Here is a 19,329-nt window from a genome sequence, read left to right on the forward strand (position 1 = left end):
AAAATTATACCTTAGCTTTTACTTTCTATGTTACATGTTAGATTTAGAGTATGAAAATTAGTAGGGAGGATTATTAACAAAGAACAGGGCAAGAGGAGTAGAATTAAACCTCTTCTAATTATCTGTGCACAAGTAGGCTTTTCAGAAACTCTACAACCCTACATAAACCAGATAGTTAGAAAAGCACACTCCCAAGGAAGGCGGTTATGCATTGCAGTTTGAATCAGAAGAATAGAGCTATAGCAATCTTCATTCTATGCTAAGATTAAAGAGCCTGGTTTATATTATAGCAGAGTCATTAAGATTTAAAAACTTACACCTTGCCATTCTTCTTACTCACAGATTTTCAAGAGGTAATGTAAGGATCCATGAGGTGAGAATCACTGCCTTTTATAATTTTGTTAAACTGCATGAACCAAGTTTCCAACAAATAACAGTAATAAAAAGAAACATGTATTAGCACTTAATAAGCCAGGTGCTGTGCAACGTGTGTTACATGCTTTTAATCCATGAACTGGTAAACTGGTACTAGTATCTCTGTTGGACATGTCAGGAAACCAAATGGAGTTGATAAACAGTAGAGTCAAAAATTACCCTTCATATATTATATTGCCTCAATCTCACAGACATCTCTGCTACCAAAAGCTATCATATCTAGATATGTGGCATAAGAATGACCTTGGGGCACACTAGAATTCTGTGAGAGAATTCTGGCAGAGAAAACAAATATTTATTCCTACAATAAACCCAGCATTTTACAGGTTTTATTTTTAACTATGAAGTATTGTTTTCTGTATCTTTCATATAAGTGTGCCCGGAATTTATTTCTTCTGGTGGCTTCTTGGTCTCGCTGACTCCAAGAATGAAACCGTGGACCCTCACGGTGAGTGTCACAGTTCTTAAAGATGGTGTGTTCAGAGTTTGTTCCTTCAGATGTTCAGATGCGTCCGGAGTTTCTTCCTTATGGTGAGTCCGTGGCCTTGCTGACTTCACGAATGAAGCCGCAGACCTTCACAGTGAGTACAACAGCTCTTAAAGGCAGTGCGTCCAGAGTTGTTTGTTCCTCCTGGTGGTTTCGTGGTCTCGCTGACGCCAGGAATGAAGCCACAGACCCTCGCGGTGAGTGTTACACCTCATAAAGGTAGTGCGGACCCAAACAGTGAGCAGCAGCAAGATTTATTCTGAAGAGCAAAAGAACAAAGCTTCCCCAACATGGAAGGGGACCAGAGTAGGGTGCTGCTGCTGTGGTGGCCAGCTTTTATTCCCTTATTTGGCCCCACCCACATCCTGCTGATTGGTCCATTTTACAGAGTGCTGATTGGTGCGTTTTTACAGAGTGCTGATTGGTGCATTTACAATCCTTTAGCTAGACACAGAGTGCTGATTGGTGCGTTTATAATCCTTTAGCTACACACAAAAGTTCTTCAAGTCCCCACCCAACCCAGAAGCTTAGCTGGCTTCGCCTCTCATAAGGAAATTGAGATTCAAACAAGTTTCAAAGTGCTAAAATTACAATTTCTCATTCTCTGCAACTGGATTTCTACTCATGTGTCTGAATCCCAGGCTCTAAGACTTAACTTGCCATTCTGTGACTTTATGTTCCTGCAATTTACGCAAAGCCACTATCTGTCACATCTCTGGTGTTAACTTCAGACTAAACTTCTTTTTGATTCACAATGACCACACACTTTTCGGTTGAGGTTTTGCTATCAGTTTATTGTACTGGTTAATAGAGAGCTTCTTCCAGAAATTTGAGTAGATGGAAGAGGAAGTAGCACATTCCTAAAAATATATCACGCCTTTCAAGTCACAAGCATCCCTATCACATGGCTGGCAAGGGTGGCTCAGAGTACGTAGAGTTAAGAATTTGAAGTAAATTGTTGTAAGCGATGAAAGCTTCAACTAAAAGCTTATATTACATCAACTGAAATGTAAAATAATTGGAACATTTTCCAGGCATCCCTGTTATTTATTTGTCTCTCTTTCCTTGCTTGTCTACTTCAAAAGTCATATGGCATGGTGACTAGAATTGTCCTGCCAAAGAGTTTGTCAATATAAGATTTCTTTCTTTGTAAACATTCTACCTTGGGGCTTCATTTATAATCAAAAGGAGTACTGTAACCTGTCAAAAAAAAGCTACCCATGACAATATATTATGTGATGGTAACCTGTGGTAAGGTGGTGGCAATAAATAAATAAATAATCACAGAATGGAACCGAGCAGAACTGTCAGAGAAATGGTCAGAATTCACACTCTGAAGAATACGGCTATACAGTAATAATCATAGTAAAAAGCCACTCAGTCCAAAACATCACCGGGCGACTTACTTGTCACATATATAATCAGCGGAGATGTGATTGAAGTACAAGGCTTAAGTGAATGTCTAGAGAGCTAATTGATTCATTTTCATGGAAATTTTACTTATTTTAAATGTCATCTCTGACCATCTTGAATTTTTACTTGAATATTTTTTTTTTTTAAATATCACTGTTTATTAGATTTGGGTATTCCGGTCTTTGTTTTTCTTTTTTTTTAATCTACGTATGATTTTTATTTTTTTATCCACTGTCCTTAAGCTTTATCAATGAGAAGAAATGCATTAAAATCCATTCATTTATTCCTACCCTAATTCTTATAAAATAAGATTAATTTTTATAAGATGAAGTCACTCTTATGACTCATTCTCTATTATTTTTAAAACAAACAATATTTTTCCTCAAAATGTAATGCCATTATTTGATCTGTTATTGGTAGTATTACTGTGCCCTGGTCATTTTGGTAAGATAATCAATCTTTAGTTTATGGAAATAATACAAGTGAAACATATATCATTGATTTTTTTACTATAGCAAAACTTTTCCTGTGCATAGCTACAGTTATTCTGTTTAAAAACATTTAATAGTCATTTTCCCTCCTTCTAGATGTGTCTTGATTTCACTATATATGTCTAAACTTGACTTATGTTTATTTTAGCATACTACTATTATACACAAACTATAATGAGTCTTAAAATTATCAGGTGAGTAAAGTATCCTGTGTTTAAATATTTTCTAGGAAATTAACCCAGGGAATTGAGGTGGACAATGAATTTAATGATGTTATCTAGGAAAATAGAAATGATATCTTAGAAGAAGAAACTACTCTATATCATGCATATATGTATATAGCAGAAAAGCAGTAATTCATTTAAAAAGGATAAATATTGTGACATTTAAAACTACATATGGTACTGTATAAAGTTATTAATTTTGATTTTAGAAAATATGAAAATGAATAGTTCTAAATGGTGTGTGCATCTAATTTAAAAATTGTTAAAGTTATCAAGATTATATATACAAATAGCACAATTCATTGAAATATCTTGAAATTCCATGTACTGTCAATACATTAAATAAAAATTGTAAAAGATGTTACAATATTTAAACAAATAAGAATAAGCTCAAGAGTCACTCACGTCCAATTTGCATCTACAGCTTTATTTCTTCTCCTTTGGTTAACTGAACTTTCTCAAAGATTAGTTCCTCATTTACTGTCTTGACTTCTCTTGTTTTCCTTCTATTAGAAAAAACCTACGCTTATGTTTTTCTCATTATGACATGAATTAGTCTACATGGAAATTTTGAGAACAATGTTGAAAAGTGTAAAGAAAAAGGCCACCCATCCCACTCTATCCAGTGTTAATGACAATAGGATATACAACAGATATTATCAAATATATTAATAGAAATCCAACTTCCTGCTGGATATTTCTTATTTGATTTTTGGCCATTTCTCAAAGTAAAATATCTGATTCTGAACTCATTATTAGTTCTGTCCAAATTACAATTCATGAAAGATGAACTTTTTATTCATTTTGCAACCCATCATCTTCAAGTCAGAAACCTGTATTTCACTACTTTCTTTACATTTCCTGCTGTATAATCAATACCTCTTTTCACTTTCTGCTGCTACTGCATTCGTTCTAGGCTTATCATTTCTTGCATAAACTTTTTAATTAGTTCCAAACAATCATTATTACTCTTCTGGACAGTATTTCCAGATTTTCCCAGTGAAAATTAGTTCTGCCCTAGTATATGTTACATGTTTTATAAAACTTACTACACTGTGGTAAATATGTATGCTATAATTTTATTGCACACTAGAATGTGAGGTCTACATTAAAAAAAGGGAAAATGCCTTTTACATTATCCAAAATCATAGCTCAGTGTCTGGGACATACATATTAAGTGAGGAATAGATTTATGTTGAATGAATTAAAACATGGATGGGAAGGTGAATAGTTTGGAATTCATGTGAGGTCATGTAAATAATGCATTGGAATAAAAAAGAGGTTTAACAGAGCAGATGTTAGATGTATGAACTAAGATGACAATAGTAAATTCAGGTTGGTGGGCAGAAATACTAAAATTGACACAGAGGTAAGTAATCTGAAAAGCAACATACCCTACTAAAAAGGAAAATTGTAAATGCACATATTCGTTAATTCAATCCATTTTTATTGTGTATTTATCGAGTGCCAAACAACATTCTAAGTGTTGAGAATGACTTAAAATAAAAGTCTGCCATGCATGGAAGTTATTAATACATTCCAGTTAGTGTAAAACTGAAAATTAACCAACAAATGAATATGTATTATGCCCCATGACATAATGCTATGGAGGAAAATAAAGTGCTACGGAGAAAAATAAAAATAAACAATTTGTACTAAATACAGAATGATCAGGAAGAGTCTTTCTGATAGGTGACATTTGAGCAGAATACTGAAGGATGTGAGAGAATGAGCTCTGACAAAACATTGAAAAAATTTTTCCGTGGGGAACAGCAAATTGCAATGCCCTGAATGGAGAGTCATTTGGGATGTTCATGGAAAACAGCAGGGGTCTGTTGTGGCTGGAGCTGGAGATAGAGAATGAGTGTAGGAGACTGGTGGAGAACCACAATCTTATACAGCCCTAAAGGTAATTGTAAGGTTTTTGGAGTCTGAATGAAAAACGGTTCTCTCATTTGAGGGGAGTGAAGTGGCAGGTTCTGACTTTCCCTTTAAGAGGCTGACCCTAGGAGCTCTGTGGAGAATAAATTTTAGGATACTGAGTTTGGAAACAGGGAGGGTAATTGGAAGGTATCTTAAAAAATCAGAAAGGAGATGGTGTTTCAAACAAGTGGTAGCAAGGAGGTGCAAAGAAACTATTAGATTTGGGATATACTGTAAAAGTAGAGCTGCCAGAGTTTGCCGGTCAATTGGATGTGGAATGAAAGAAAAAGGAGGGCAAAAAGATAGCTCTAGTATTTTTAACCTGCGCATCTGGAAAAATACTGTTTCCATTTATTCCCAGTTTAGAAGGAGCAGATTCGGGTAAGGATGATCAAGTTGTTGGTTTTGAATTCCTATGAGATATCAACGTAGAGATGCTGAAAGTACTGTTAGTGGCTGGGCCCGGTGGCTCATGCCTGCAATCCCAGCACTTAGGGAGGCCAAGGCAAGAGGATCATTGGAGCTCACAAATTTAAGGCCAGCCTGGGCAACATGGAGAAACCCCATCTCTACAAAAAGTACAAAAATTAGCAGGACATGGTGGTATGTGCCTGTAGTCCCAGCTACTCAAGAGGCTAAGATGGAAGGACTGCTTGAGCCTAAGTGGAGGTTGCAGTGAGCTGAAATCACGTGACTGCACTCCAACCTGGACAATAGAGCCAGACATTGTCTCAAAAGAAAAGAGAAAAAAAAAATGCAGTTAGAAGTACAAGCCTGGTTACAGGAGAGACACTGGGGCTAAAGACCTTTGAAAGATTTCAGCATATACTTGAATAAATAAAAGCAGAAGAAAGTAAAGGAAAAGCTAAAAATAAACTAGAGTAGACAGGAATGTACAAGGCCTAGGACAGGTGTTGGCAAACCATAGGTTGAAAGCAAAATCCACTACCTGTTTTTGTAAATAAATTTCTACTGGAACGCAAACATGTTAATTTGTTTCCATATTGTCTGTGGCTGATTTCACCCTAGAATTGCAAAGTTAAATAGTTGCAACAGAGATTTTATGGCCCACCAAGCATAAACCATTTATTATCTGGTCATTTACGGAAAAAGTTTACTGACCCCTGACCCAGGGGAAGGTAGTTAACATAATAAAAGTTGGATTAATTTTTACCATGGTTTTCCCAGTACAGTGCTGGTTAATACCTACTATCCCAGCTTTTGGAATAAATAAATGACTTCCTCTCTCCTTTCTTTCTTTCTTTCTTTCTTTCTTTCTTTCTTTCTTTCTTTCTTTCTTTCTTTCTTCTTTCTTTTCTTTCTCTTTCTTTTTCTTTCTTTCTTTCTTTCTTTCTTTCTTTTCTTTCTTTCTTCCTTTCCTTCTTTCCTTCTTTCTTTCCTTCTTTCCTTCTTTCTTTCTTCTTTTTTCTTTTATTTAGATAGAGTCTCACTCTGTCACCCAGACTGGAGTGCAATGGCGTGACCTCAGCTCACTGCAAGCTCCGCCTCTCTGATCCAAGTGATTCTCCTGCCTCAGCATCCTGAGTAGCTGGGATTACAGGTGCATGCCACCACACCCAGCTAATTTTTGAATTTTTAGTAGAAATGGAGTTTCACCATTTTGGCCAGGATGGTCTCGAACTCCTAAACTCAGGTGATCTGCCCACCTCGGCTTCCCAAAATGCTGGATTACAGGCCTGAACCACTTTGCTGGGCCTAGACTTTTTCAATTTCCAATGGGTTTTTGGGCAATATACTATATAATCACCCAAACTAAGATTAAAATAAGAAAAATTACACCTAGAACACAATACTTAGTACTATACCAATATGTTTTATCTTGGCTAAATGGCAAAAAAAATGTAAAATCATATGTAATAATAATTTTAATAGACTGAATTAATGAATAATCTTATTAAATTTAGTAAATGTTGACAGTGTCTGTGTGCTATATCATAACAGAAAAGAAGGAAAAGCACTATAAATGAAGTCACACAATAAGGAAAATTAATAAGCCTAAGGTTTTTACCCTGGAAAGCTCCTATCACTTTGGTACTGTGATGTAGCAACAGAGAATAAAATCAAGAAGATTGTAAATATATTAGATAGACCCAATTATTCGGTTACAACTTAGAGTAACTTGAACTATATGAATTAGCCTTCATTTCATTAAAATTCAAAATCACAGCCTTCTATTTCAAATTATTCTTGTTATATTATGTAGGACAAATTGAGAATTCTGTATGTGTTATTGGGTTTCATTTATGAATTTCCCTTCAAACTGCTACCCCAGAAAATAATTTCTACTTCCAATGCAAATATATTTGTATTAATTTTGTATTATATTTTAAGACAGAAATGGGAGGTAAGCTAAGCAAAATTTAAAGTTTTAAAATATGTAATAATTTCATATTTTTATCTATACATATTTTTAAACTTTGGGGTATAGGTTGTGTTAGGTAGTTAAATAGACGTTAGCGACTGGGAGAGGTAAGAAAAGAGAGAAGAAAGGCTATATCACTAACATAGTCCCTGGCACACCTAAGTTCAGCGATAGAACTGCCCTAACTCCACCCTAATGGATAAAGTCTGTGGTAAAGTCTGTAGCCAGCACATCCCGAAGGTGGAGAATCTAGGACGCAGGTAGAAAGCCCCTAAAATGGCGCATGCGCAGTAACACAAAACCATGCCCCCAGGTCACCCCAAGTTCATAATACCATCATTATAATAGAATTTACATGTGGTTTTTCCCCCCACACCCCATCCTCCTGCGGGTTTTTTCTTAAAGAATTATGGGTAAGAACATGCTCAGTTTTAGTTATATAACCATAAACTGCCAATCAAATGATATCGTCTTGCCATTCAGACACAGCCCAAACCTCAACTCCTTTCCCCAGAACCCCATAAAGGCCCCCTGAGTTTTGTAAAGCGGGGCTGATTTCCCTTCACAGGAATCAGTCTGCACTCCTTCTAAGAGTTGACTACTGTGCTTCACTAAACTTTGCTTTGAGCTTGCACTTTGGTGTTAGTTTGCAATTCTTTGCTCACTATCACAAGAACCGAGATTGCTGGTCCAGAGCTCTGACTCTGTTGATCTCCTTGGTTAAAGAATCTGCCCAATGCAGAATTCCTGGTAACAGTTTGAATAAAAAATATGTTAAATAAATATGGCTATATTTATTTAAAAGTTTTGAAGGAAAAAGAGCAACGTTTTTTAGAAAATCATGAATAGTTTCAAATGTCATGAACCAAACAATATGAAATTTTACTCAGTCCATCAAAGGCAATCGAATCTATAGCAAACTAATTGACCTTAAGCTATGATTTCTCAAAAGATATTTACAAAGCAGTTCACAGTATGAACTGGCATAGACACTAATAAATGTTAGTTTTCAAAAACTTATGTTGAAGACTATTTTATTCAAAGTGAATTGTGAAAGTTCTGTAAGTCAAGCAAATCAGATCAATTCTGCAGCATCATTATATGCAGTATTGCCTGCTGGGCCCGTGGTGTAGGAGCTGTACAGGAGAGCTAGAGGATAAGCTGTTTAATGTTATGATATCATGAGTTTACATTACTTGAATTATTTGGCAAGAAGCAGGAAGGGAAAATGATAGTGTTGGTCCAAAAAGACAACTAAAATAATGAGTATGTGAAAGAAAGAGAGTGATGGTCCATGGAACACTTTATGAGATATGTTTAGTAATTTTAAAGTAATTGGATAAGACAAAAATTATTAAAGAGCAATTACCTTTCCCTGTGTTGTACAATTTCTCATATTAAATAATTTACATTTGAATTCAATAAGATAGAACAAGACTTTTGAAAACATTAAGGTTAGCTTTTAAAATTTATATGAATCTGCAGTTTGGCAGCATTATACTTTTGTGTATTTCTATTAAATTTGTTAAAGTCATATTAAACCCTTGTGTATGTATAATTGAGTTTTTTTTCCTAGTGAAAAATATTTCCTGTCCTAATGAAGGTGAAATAAGTCTTTTAAAGTAAAACTCACAGAACATTTCTATTTTTGTTCTGCTTTGTTTTCTCAAAAAGAGTATGTTTTTAGTTATATTCACTGTCTAATTTTCATTTACTGTACTCTTCCTTGTTGATATATTTATTTGCAATTTTGGTGATGGGCATATTTCAATATAAAAAGGTAAACTGGAATTGGATGTGTGAGTTAGTAAAGAATCTAGAAGTAAATTAAATATGTAAAACTCATGTTTACATATAATATAAATAACCATATGGAGCACATAATAGAAAAAATATATTAAGGTAGCATAAATAACCATAAAGAATGATACAAAATACATGTGTAGAAATATTGATTATTTGAAAAATTATCCAGGTATATAAAAATATTTTTAGTAGTATATAAAATGATATAACATGATTTGTTGTAAATTGTCTCAAAGGCTTCCTGAGAGGTTAATTTTTAATTTGGCTGTAAATTTTACTTGTTAAAAACTGATAAGATTTTTTTTAGAAGGAAGTATAATGAGGTGAAAACTTTGCACATTATTAAAATTATTTATAAAAATAACAATAAACAAACACAAATTCTACTAATGAAAAAAGAGGAAAATTAGTAACAGATAATTGATAGTTCTGAAAGAGTACTATCAATTGGTACATGTGAAAATTTAGTATATGAATACGTTTCATAGGTTAATAGCAAATGGTTTGGGAACAAATCATTTCCTAATTATTATAGAACAAGTAGTTTATATTCTTTCTAAAAAGACATTTTAAATAACTTCATACATTAATGTAGGAAAAAACCATCATTATCATGAAAAAACATACAGAGTGCCTGGACCAGTGTGAACATGTAAAGAGCTGAAAAGAAATCAAGCTTGCCCTTACAACAAGAAAGAACAACACAAGCTGAAAATCAATGACTTTGCTTTGAGAGAACTGAAATCACAAGCCACTATGGCAAAATTTGAAAAGATAGGCATCTACCTTAAAACACAAGACCTGAGCATTTGCTTACCTGGGGCAGAAGGCACCCAAAGCCCTATAAACTAGTAGGACATTAAAAGAGCACATTTGACAAGTTGCTGGAGGTTGAGTGTGGGCTGGTGTGAGTGAGAAGGCCTCCTGGGGGCCACGCTCACTGACAGTCCTCACACTTTCATACCTTTCCTCCAGGAATCCCTCCAGGTTCTTACAGGCAGATAGAAAGAATCCAGAGAAGACTTCTCCAAGGTTCAGGATGGGGAAGAGAAGAGCAACCACCGTGAAATCCACCACAATTCCTCTCCTAGAACAAAAGCTTTACTTTGTAGGGAAAGGACATCACAGGAAGGTACAGGTAAAATACTGCGGCTAGGAGATGGGAACTTCACCCAACCTTAGCCTCCCTTTCTCAATTAAGGAGGGGAGAGAACGTTAATTTCTTTTATTTCTGGGAGCAGAATAGGAAAAGTGGAAGTTAGCTGCTGAGACTAAGTAAGGTATTGGGAGGAAGGGAGAGCAAGCTCCACCTCTGGAAGAGGGACAGAAACTTTATTTAAAATTTCTGTGGAAAATGACATTGCTATTTTAATAAGAATAGCATAGAATCTGTAAATGGCTTTGGGGGGTATGATCATTTTAACAACATTCTTCCAATCCATGAGGGTGTAATATTTTTCCATTTATTTGTATCGTGTCTGATTTCTTTCAGCAGTGTTTGGTAGTTCTCCTTGTAGGTATCTTTCACCTCGTTGGTTAGATGTAATCCTGGGTATTTTATATTTTTTGTGGTATTGTGTTCTTATTTTGGCTCTTAACTAAAATGTTACTGGTGTATAAAAATGCTACTGATTTTTGTACATAGATTTGGTATCCTAAAACTTTACTGAAATAGTTCACCAGTTCTAGGAACTTTTTGGCAGTCATTAGAATTTTCTAGGGTAGAATCATGTTTTCAGTGAAGAAAGACAGTTTTGAGGTATGTTCCTTTAATACCTAGGAGCACATCAAAAAGTTAATTCACCACACTGAAGTAGGCTTTATTACTGGGATGCAAGTTTGGTTCAACATACACAATAAATGTGATTCAACAGAATCAAAAAGAAAAAGATAATGATCTCCTTAATAGACACAAAGCCTTTGATAAAATTCAACATCCATTCAGAATAAAAACCAATTACTTTTAAAATAATTATTAGAAAATTATTTGTCCCAAATCATTTGCCATTAACCTATGAAACATATTTGTATATGTCCTGAATTCTTGCGTGTACTAAGTTCTCTTTCTGAATTATCAGTTATGTTTGTTGTTGGGAAGCGGCCATTTCATGGCCTCTGTCAGTGGATAAGTGATGATATTTCAGGATCCTAACATGAGTGATACTGAGTTGGTTGGCAGAGTCATGGCTCCTTAAAATATTCACATCCTAATCACCACAACTGATGGATCTCTTAGGTTACATTGCAGAGATGAAATTAACATTACAGATGGGTAAATTACTTAATCAGATGACCTTAAAATAAAGAGATTACTCTGGAATAAGTTGGTGGGGCCAATTTAACTATAAGAGTTCTTAAATGGGGACAAAGAAGGCAGAAGAGTCAGAACCAGAAAGAAGACATCTTGAGAAAGACTTGGCTGACCACTGCTGTCTTTGAAATGGGCTAGGGCCAGGAGCCAAGGTATGCAGGCAGCCTGTATAAGCTGGAAATGGTGAGAAAACTAATTTTACTCTGGAATCTCCAGAAAAGAATACAGTCCTGCTGACACTAATTTTATCCTAGTGAGACACATTTTGGACTTCTGACTTGCAGAAGTTTAAGATAATAAATTTGTGTCATTTTAAACCACAGAGTTTGTGGTAACTTGGTACACTACCAGTAAGAAATTAATTTACTGATTTATTTCACTTTGAAAACAAACAAAACAGATTTAGAAATGGATGTCCTTTCCCTAGTATCTCTTCCTCTTGTTTGATGACCTTGGAATTCATGTGTTGATGATTTGGTACCTGAAGGCATTCTTCTCAACATCCTCTTGGACTTGGTATCAATGGGAAATACACATCTATTTTGTTAGGCCACTAAGATTAATAAAGTGCCTCAATTGATGAAATCTCCAGTAGAGTCATAGCTTTGCTAATATCAATTAGGAAAATCATATTGTAAAATAAATAAGTTCAAAATAGAAAACATCCCAGTCAAATATCTTTAATAAGTAAAACAATAACATCTTATATATGAAATAGTTATCAAGTTATTAAGTTTGTGAGCCCAAAACATTTTAAGTAAACATAAAAGTCTTTTATGTAGAAGTCACATGAGAGAGGAAAGTAAAGATCTCAGTAAAGTTAAAACCAATAAGGAATATAAGTGATTGATTATAAAGGTATGATACAAACTCCTAAAGTACTAATAATTTAATATTAGATATTTATCGAGACTGTGTTGCTTATATATTAACTTTAACAATTGATTTGTTAACTTGACCCTGATTACTTAAGTTTAAGGTTAAGATTATTTTAATGATACATTTCCTAGAACCAAACATTATTAGTATTACACATTAGTCTTCAAATTATAAGCTGGTCCTCAGACAGTATTAAATAATCAAATCTGTACTATCATAAATAATGCAGAATCTTCTCTTATATTCAAAATTATTTTAAGCTTAACAGGCACTATAAGTTGTTTTGGGAAAGGTTTTGTTTCTAATAATTTTGATATTTAAATACGAATAGCTTATATCCCATTCCTTATTGTTCATCAATGCGTAAAATAAACATTCATGTTTTCACTGTGCTGTCATTTCCAAGTAGAAGAGAATAGTTTTAGGCAACATATGACCAAGTCAATGGAAAAGCTTTAACTTACCATTTGATATAGAATGATACTATACCAATATTAAAACTACAGATATCACTACATCATTGAAAGCTCTCCCATATAAGTAAAACCAAAATTCACAATACTTTTTTTTTCCCCTTATAACTCCCAGGCCATAAATAGTCATTTCACAGAACCAGCTAACAGAAATATTAACAAATCTAGTAAACTGGAGAGTATCTTCTTTTTCCCAGTTTTAACAGGCAGCAGAACATATTTAAGAGATATGTGTGGGCATCTTTTGATGCTTGGGTAGGAGAGAGTAAAATGAAGTATGACAGAGGGAGAAAAAATAGGGTTGCAAAGAGATCACACAGCCAAGCATCATGCTCTGGGGTCACTATTACAGGACTACCAAATTCACATCTGTATGGAAATGTGTCATTTGTAAACAGCAGACAGGGAAGCAATGTCTGAAAAGCAATATTGCCAGAGGGCCCTTCAGTTTTAACTTAGGTACATAGAAAGCTTAAAGCTACCTGCTAGAAAACACCTAAAACTAGCTAGATTAGTTTATGGGGTTAATCTAAAAGGGCTGATATTATAAAGAAAAATGTTCAAATTCACTGTGAAGATTTTATAAATGTAACAAACAGACAAAATATGCCATAGTTCTTTCATCTCTAATCGTTTAATTGTAGAGTAAATTATGTTGTTCTGTTTTCAGCATTTAATTTTTAAATTAGCTCTTGGCTGCAATGTCCTTGATTACAGAACTTAATTAGCTGAGCCCGTTGAAAGGAATTATGCTATATACAGGGTACATGATCACATGACAAAGCTTAATACAAGCAATCAGAGTCATAGGGAAGCCTGGTTGACTGGTTCTAAAAGGTGAAAGAACAGTTGCAAAACAGTCGGGATTTAAAAACAGAAGATTCAAGGGAGAAAGAGCAACAATAAAATTAGATAAGTCTGAATTCAGTTTAGGCAAATATTATGACTGAATGTAAGAATACAGTTATAGAAAAAATGACTTATTATTTATTTTTTTGTATTAGTTCACCAGTATAAAGGGTAAACAACATAAATATTCCTTGATGACAAAATTGAACAAAAACATTCTGATTTTTAAAAACTTTTCTAATCTACTAGCTTCTTTAAAAAATACCATTTTACCCACATTGCGTAAACTTCTTTGTGTTTCCACTAGTCAGTAATGCTAGCTTCTGATCTTTTATAATGCAAATTATATACATACATGCAAATATTCTATAGTAAATTACATCTAAGCCAGAAATGGCATTTTAACAATAGCCTATAAAGTGGATGAGTTCACAGAGCTAATTACATCTAAGAATTTTTTTTTTCTCTCCTACAACTTTATGGAAACTTTGAGATCTTAGCTAAATGTATATATTCAACACCATTTCCAAGAGAATATCATAAATTTAAGGCAATCAAGAAATTGTGTAATGTTAAAATGTTTATTTTGGATAACTTGAGAGAAATAAAAGAATAGTTACTATAGAAAAAATAGATTTGAACACTATGAGAGGGTAGAGTTGGTACACTAGCAGTTATTTCTCCAAATTAGTTTTTAAGTTTGTTATTTATGTAACATGGGGTAGTCACCTATTCCTGCAAAAGTAAACAACCTCTTTTTCTATTCGGCGAAGAAGAAAGACATGCATTTGTTGCTCACATCACGTGAAGGCTGTAGGCCACCTGTGGGGCAGGTCAACTGAGCTCAGCCATGCTCAACTGGGTTCTGTTGGGCTGGACTTAATTCTACGCTAAAACTCATTGTTTACAAACACAGGTAGAAATAATAGCCACTATCTGGGAAACATATTTTCATGGTGAAGGAAAGGAAAAAAAGAGGGAGAGACTAATTATGCAATTTCATTTAATTCTTCTACTGGGATGTAGCAAACTTTAATCTTGCTAACATACCATTGGCCAAAGCATGTCATATGACCAAACCAGTTTAAGGAAGTGGGAGAAAGTAATTTTTCCAAAGAACGCATAGACAATTCCTATGAATATAGTCATGGATGTGTTATTTTTTAATAAAGACAGAGTAAAGAGTTGGGAAAAATAATCCAATATGCCACAAGGATCGGTGTTATAGTGTCTTAGAAATAAAAGATAAAATGCTTCTATTAATCATATCAGGAGGCGAGAAGCATGTTGAAACCACACAGAAAGTCACATCTTGATTGATTGGTTGTCTTGCCATACTTATTGGCTGTCTAATTTCCTTTGACTAGAATGTGAGCACAATGAAGGCAAGTCTTTCCTCTGTTTTGTTTCCCTTTGTATAACCTGGCATGTCATAGGCACTCAATAAACCTTGACTGACTTAAGAGACGTGTAGAGCACATTTAGACAGAAATGTTACTGGAGAAAAAATTACCGCAGAATCTAAAGCAAGAAGCCAAAACATGTCTAGAGAGGATGTCTCTTTTTTTATATACTTTTTACGTGTTATAAAAATTTCCAATTGAGAGGGTAGGGTAAAATAATAGCACAGCCTATTGAAGTATAAAATAGGGAAGAAGTGCTTGTATGGTCTGGATTTCTAGAAGATGGTTTACAAATAACACTTTATGTAATCACACATTTGTAGGAGAATTAAGATGTTATAATAGGATGACCTTCATCTTTCTAGTAAACTATTAGAAGTCTCATTAGATTCTGCTAAATTTAAAAGTATATAGTAAATGTAGAATAGTGCATAAATTGTAGGAGTACATTTTAATCATCTTCCCAAAGAGAACACCTCCATGTAAACATCCCACCACATTGAGAAAGAGAACTTTAGGAGAACGTTAGAAACCTTATCATGATCCCTCCATATTACTATTTTTTCTGATAACCATTATCCTGACTTCTCAGTCACTAGGAGAGTTTTGATTATTTTGAACTTTGTATAAATACAGAACAAATTATATAGTGTCTGACCCTCTCACTTGAAATAATGTGTAAGAGGCATATATTGTGTTTTACGTGGCAGTAGTTCATTCATTTTTCTTGCTGTACAGTACTACAATACAGTAATATACTATTTATTATGAATATTTTGCTTCTTGATCTGAACATTTGGATGCATGTTATTTGATGCACATATGTAGATTTCAGGGGTCTAATTTTAAGAGTGATATTGTTTGGTTATACAAGTGTGCATGTGCATATACAAATTTAGAGTATATGAATATCTACATTTTTAGTAGAAAATGTCCAAACATATTCCAAAGTGCTTCTACCAATTTATATTGCTAGCAACAGTGAGTGAGAGGTACTGCTTTTTATATCTTAAAATTGGACTATTTAAAAAACTAGTTTGATGAGTATTTAATAATATTAGTTAGCTCTTAATACATAGAAAGCTACCCCAACATTTATTGGCCTTAAACTACAACCAATTATTTGGCTTGAAACTATGAGTCTCATCAGGTCAGTCTTAGTGATTCTGGTCTCAGCTAGGCTCACTAATGCTTTTGCAGCTAGCTGTCAGTTTGAGCTGGTTGATCTGGGATCCCCTCAGCTGGGACAGTGACAGACCAAATTCAAGTCTGGGGAAATGAACTCTAGTTTTTGATGGGGGGCTTTAAAAAATATCATTGTAAAGTAGCATGAATATAAGAATGAAAATAATTACAACTAACTTTACGAACAGCCTACAATAGTACCTTTATCTAACTGTAGCTTTACTTTGCATTTCCCTTGTGGATAACAGTTGAACAACTTTTCATATTTTTATAGGCCTTTGAATAACCCCTTTATGAAATGCCTGTTCAAATCTCTAACCATTTTTGAATCAGATTACCTGTCTTTTCTTTGATGTATAAAAATTTCCTTTATTTTCAGATAATAATATGAATCTATTATTAATTCTCTAATTTTGACATATGTATTTTTTTCTTTTTAATAGTGCTAAATTTAACATTAAGATGTACCAATATTTTCATTTTGGGGTAGAATTTTTTCTCTTTCTTTTTGTATAAAGAATTTCTTATCATAGGCCCAAGTTTTATCTTTAATTCAACAATAAAATATAAAATTCACCCAGAAGTAATTTTATACATGGTGTAAAATAGTGGTATAGTTTGTTTAAAAATTTTTTATAGTGATATTGCAATTGACTCAATATTTTAATGAAAATACCTCTGTTTGGCTTTATTTAGACACTGCTGTGAAGGTCAATATTTGTTATACATCAAATGTTGATATTACATAGGCCCCTTTTGGATTATTTATGGAGTTCCATTGATGTATATGTCTTTTCTATGGCAAGACTACACTGTCTCCATTACTTTAACATAGCAATGTATTTGTTACCCAAAGTAGCAAGTCCTACCTCATTTTTTCATTCTCTTTATTCTCCTTATATTATTTCTTCAACAATTTTTGTTATTCTTGGTATTTTGCTTTCATACATAAATTTTAGACTTGGCTTTCTTAATTGCCAGAAAAATAGTTTCTTGAAATTTTAATTCAGATTGCATTCAAACTAGAGAACAATTTCAAAACAGTGTTTTTTTCTTAGTTTTTCCAGACTTTTCTTCTACAAATTTAGTCTATTAGCTTTTTACAAAAACTTTTCTTAATAATGTTAGTTTTCTGTGAGTAAGTCTTTGTGTCTTCCTTAGTATTTTATGTTTCTAGTTGACACTTGAATGGTATATACTTTTTCACTATATATTTCCTGTAGGATATAGAACTGCACTTGATTTTGTATATATTGAATTTATCCAGCTAGCTTGATAAATTTACTTTTTAATCTTACTGTCTTTGTGGATATTATTTTCAACCTTTGACATATGTAATTCTCACCTGCAGATATGGAGAGTCATTTCATCTTTTCAATTCATTAACTCTCTTTTGTGCCGCTTTTAAATGTATCCATTCAGTTCTAAAATCACCAGATTTTAAAATATATTTTTGTTTCCTGAAAATACATATTGCCAATCTTTTTTATGATGTTTATTATTTAATAGTGTAAAAAACATAGCTATCTTAAAGTTCAATTATGATAACTCCTTTTAAGTCCCTTGTGTTTCGATTCTGCTTCTACTAACCTATTTTCATGAAGTTGTTTTAGGTTATGTTGTCTTATTTTTGCATGACTAACTACGTTTTAAAATTTTATTCCATATATTATATATGAAAAACTGCTGTGGTAAATAAAATTTATTTTATAATTTTTTAATGAGAGATCATTTATTTTAATCCCTGCAAATTGGCCAGGCTAGAACCATCTGCAATCTAAAATCACCTTTAAATAAATAGAAATGATCTAGAAATGGGCTTTAGCCCCTTATTAGCTCATATTATTTTCAGCTTATTCTCACTACTACAGTGTAAATTTTTAGGTTCCAATTCAAAACCTGGTGGATTATTGGTCCTGAATCCTCTTCCAGCCTTGAGCTCCAAAATGTGTACTTTGGATCTTGTGAGTTTATTGTGAAAGAATGTTCTAAACTCTCATCTCTGATATTGAAAGAGGCAAATATCTTTAGGCATAAGCAACCTCTAAGTCTTACTTCTCTCTCTGAGATACTGCCTTCTCCCAGATCCTGGTCCCACAGTTCTTCACTGCTTTAATAGTTCTCTAATTCCTTGAAATGTACCCCAGTGTGCGCATGTGTCTGTGTATTCTTGGGCATTTCTGGTTATTCTTTGGGATGGTTGTTCAAACACCGCTCAAACTACCACTTAATTATCAAAACTATGTTTGTATGAGGTATTAACCCTTATTCTAGATATTGAGGTACATTGAGAGAAGTTTTGGAACTTGTCCAAAATTATGTAGTTAATAAAAAATGGGTCCCAGATTTGAACTCAAGTATGTTAGGTTATAAAACTCATGTACTAAGTAAGCATTCTGGACAATCTCTGGCTTATAGCCCACCACAACAGGGTAGATTATAAATACATTAATTTTAAATATTTTTATTTACTGCATTTATCTATAAGTATTAAAATTAACCCATATTTCATGCAAATGTGCAAATATATTGCACTCTAGTTTAGATGGAAGTCAGCTACTGTATGATAATAAATATTTCTGGAATAAATTCATATTCTCATAATTTCATTTGAATTTCCACTATAAAGGAATATTGTATGTATTTGTTTGGGGATATGGTATACTTTTCTCATTAGTCCATGTGCATGTCTTTTGCATTTGACAAGGCAGTCCCAGATAAAAGTCTCTATTAAGTAGCATTATGACTTCCCATCTTATTTACTTTTCTAGTAAGATATGTGTATGTTTGCGTGTCAACATTTATCTTATGTCCATATAAATATATATTTTGTATATACATATATATTATTTCAAGACTTTTGTATTACATAATGAGTTTTATTCTCTGACTTACGCTTATTTTGTGAAGTGCAAAGCACATTTATTGTCAATTTGATCTTCATTTGTCTACCTATAATCCCATAATATAGGGAAAGACACCTAAATACTTGGCCTATTGTAAAACTACTTCACCAGTAGTTTTCAGAATTTAGGATTATTCCTAGTTTATCTACATTAGAGACAAA

The sequence above is a fragment of the Nomascus leucogenys genome, chromosome 22a, assembly GCF_006542625.1.
Source record: "Nomascus leucogenys isolate Asia chromosome 22a, Asia_NLE_v1, whole genome shotgun sequence".
NCBI classification, from domain to species: domain Eukaryota; kingdom Metazoa; phylum Chordata; class Mammalia; order Primates; family Hylobatidae; genus Nomascus; species Nomascus leucogenys.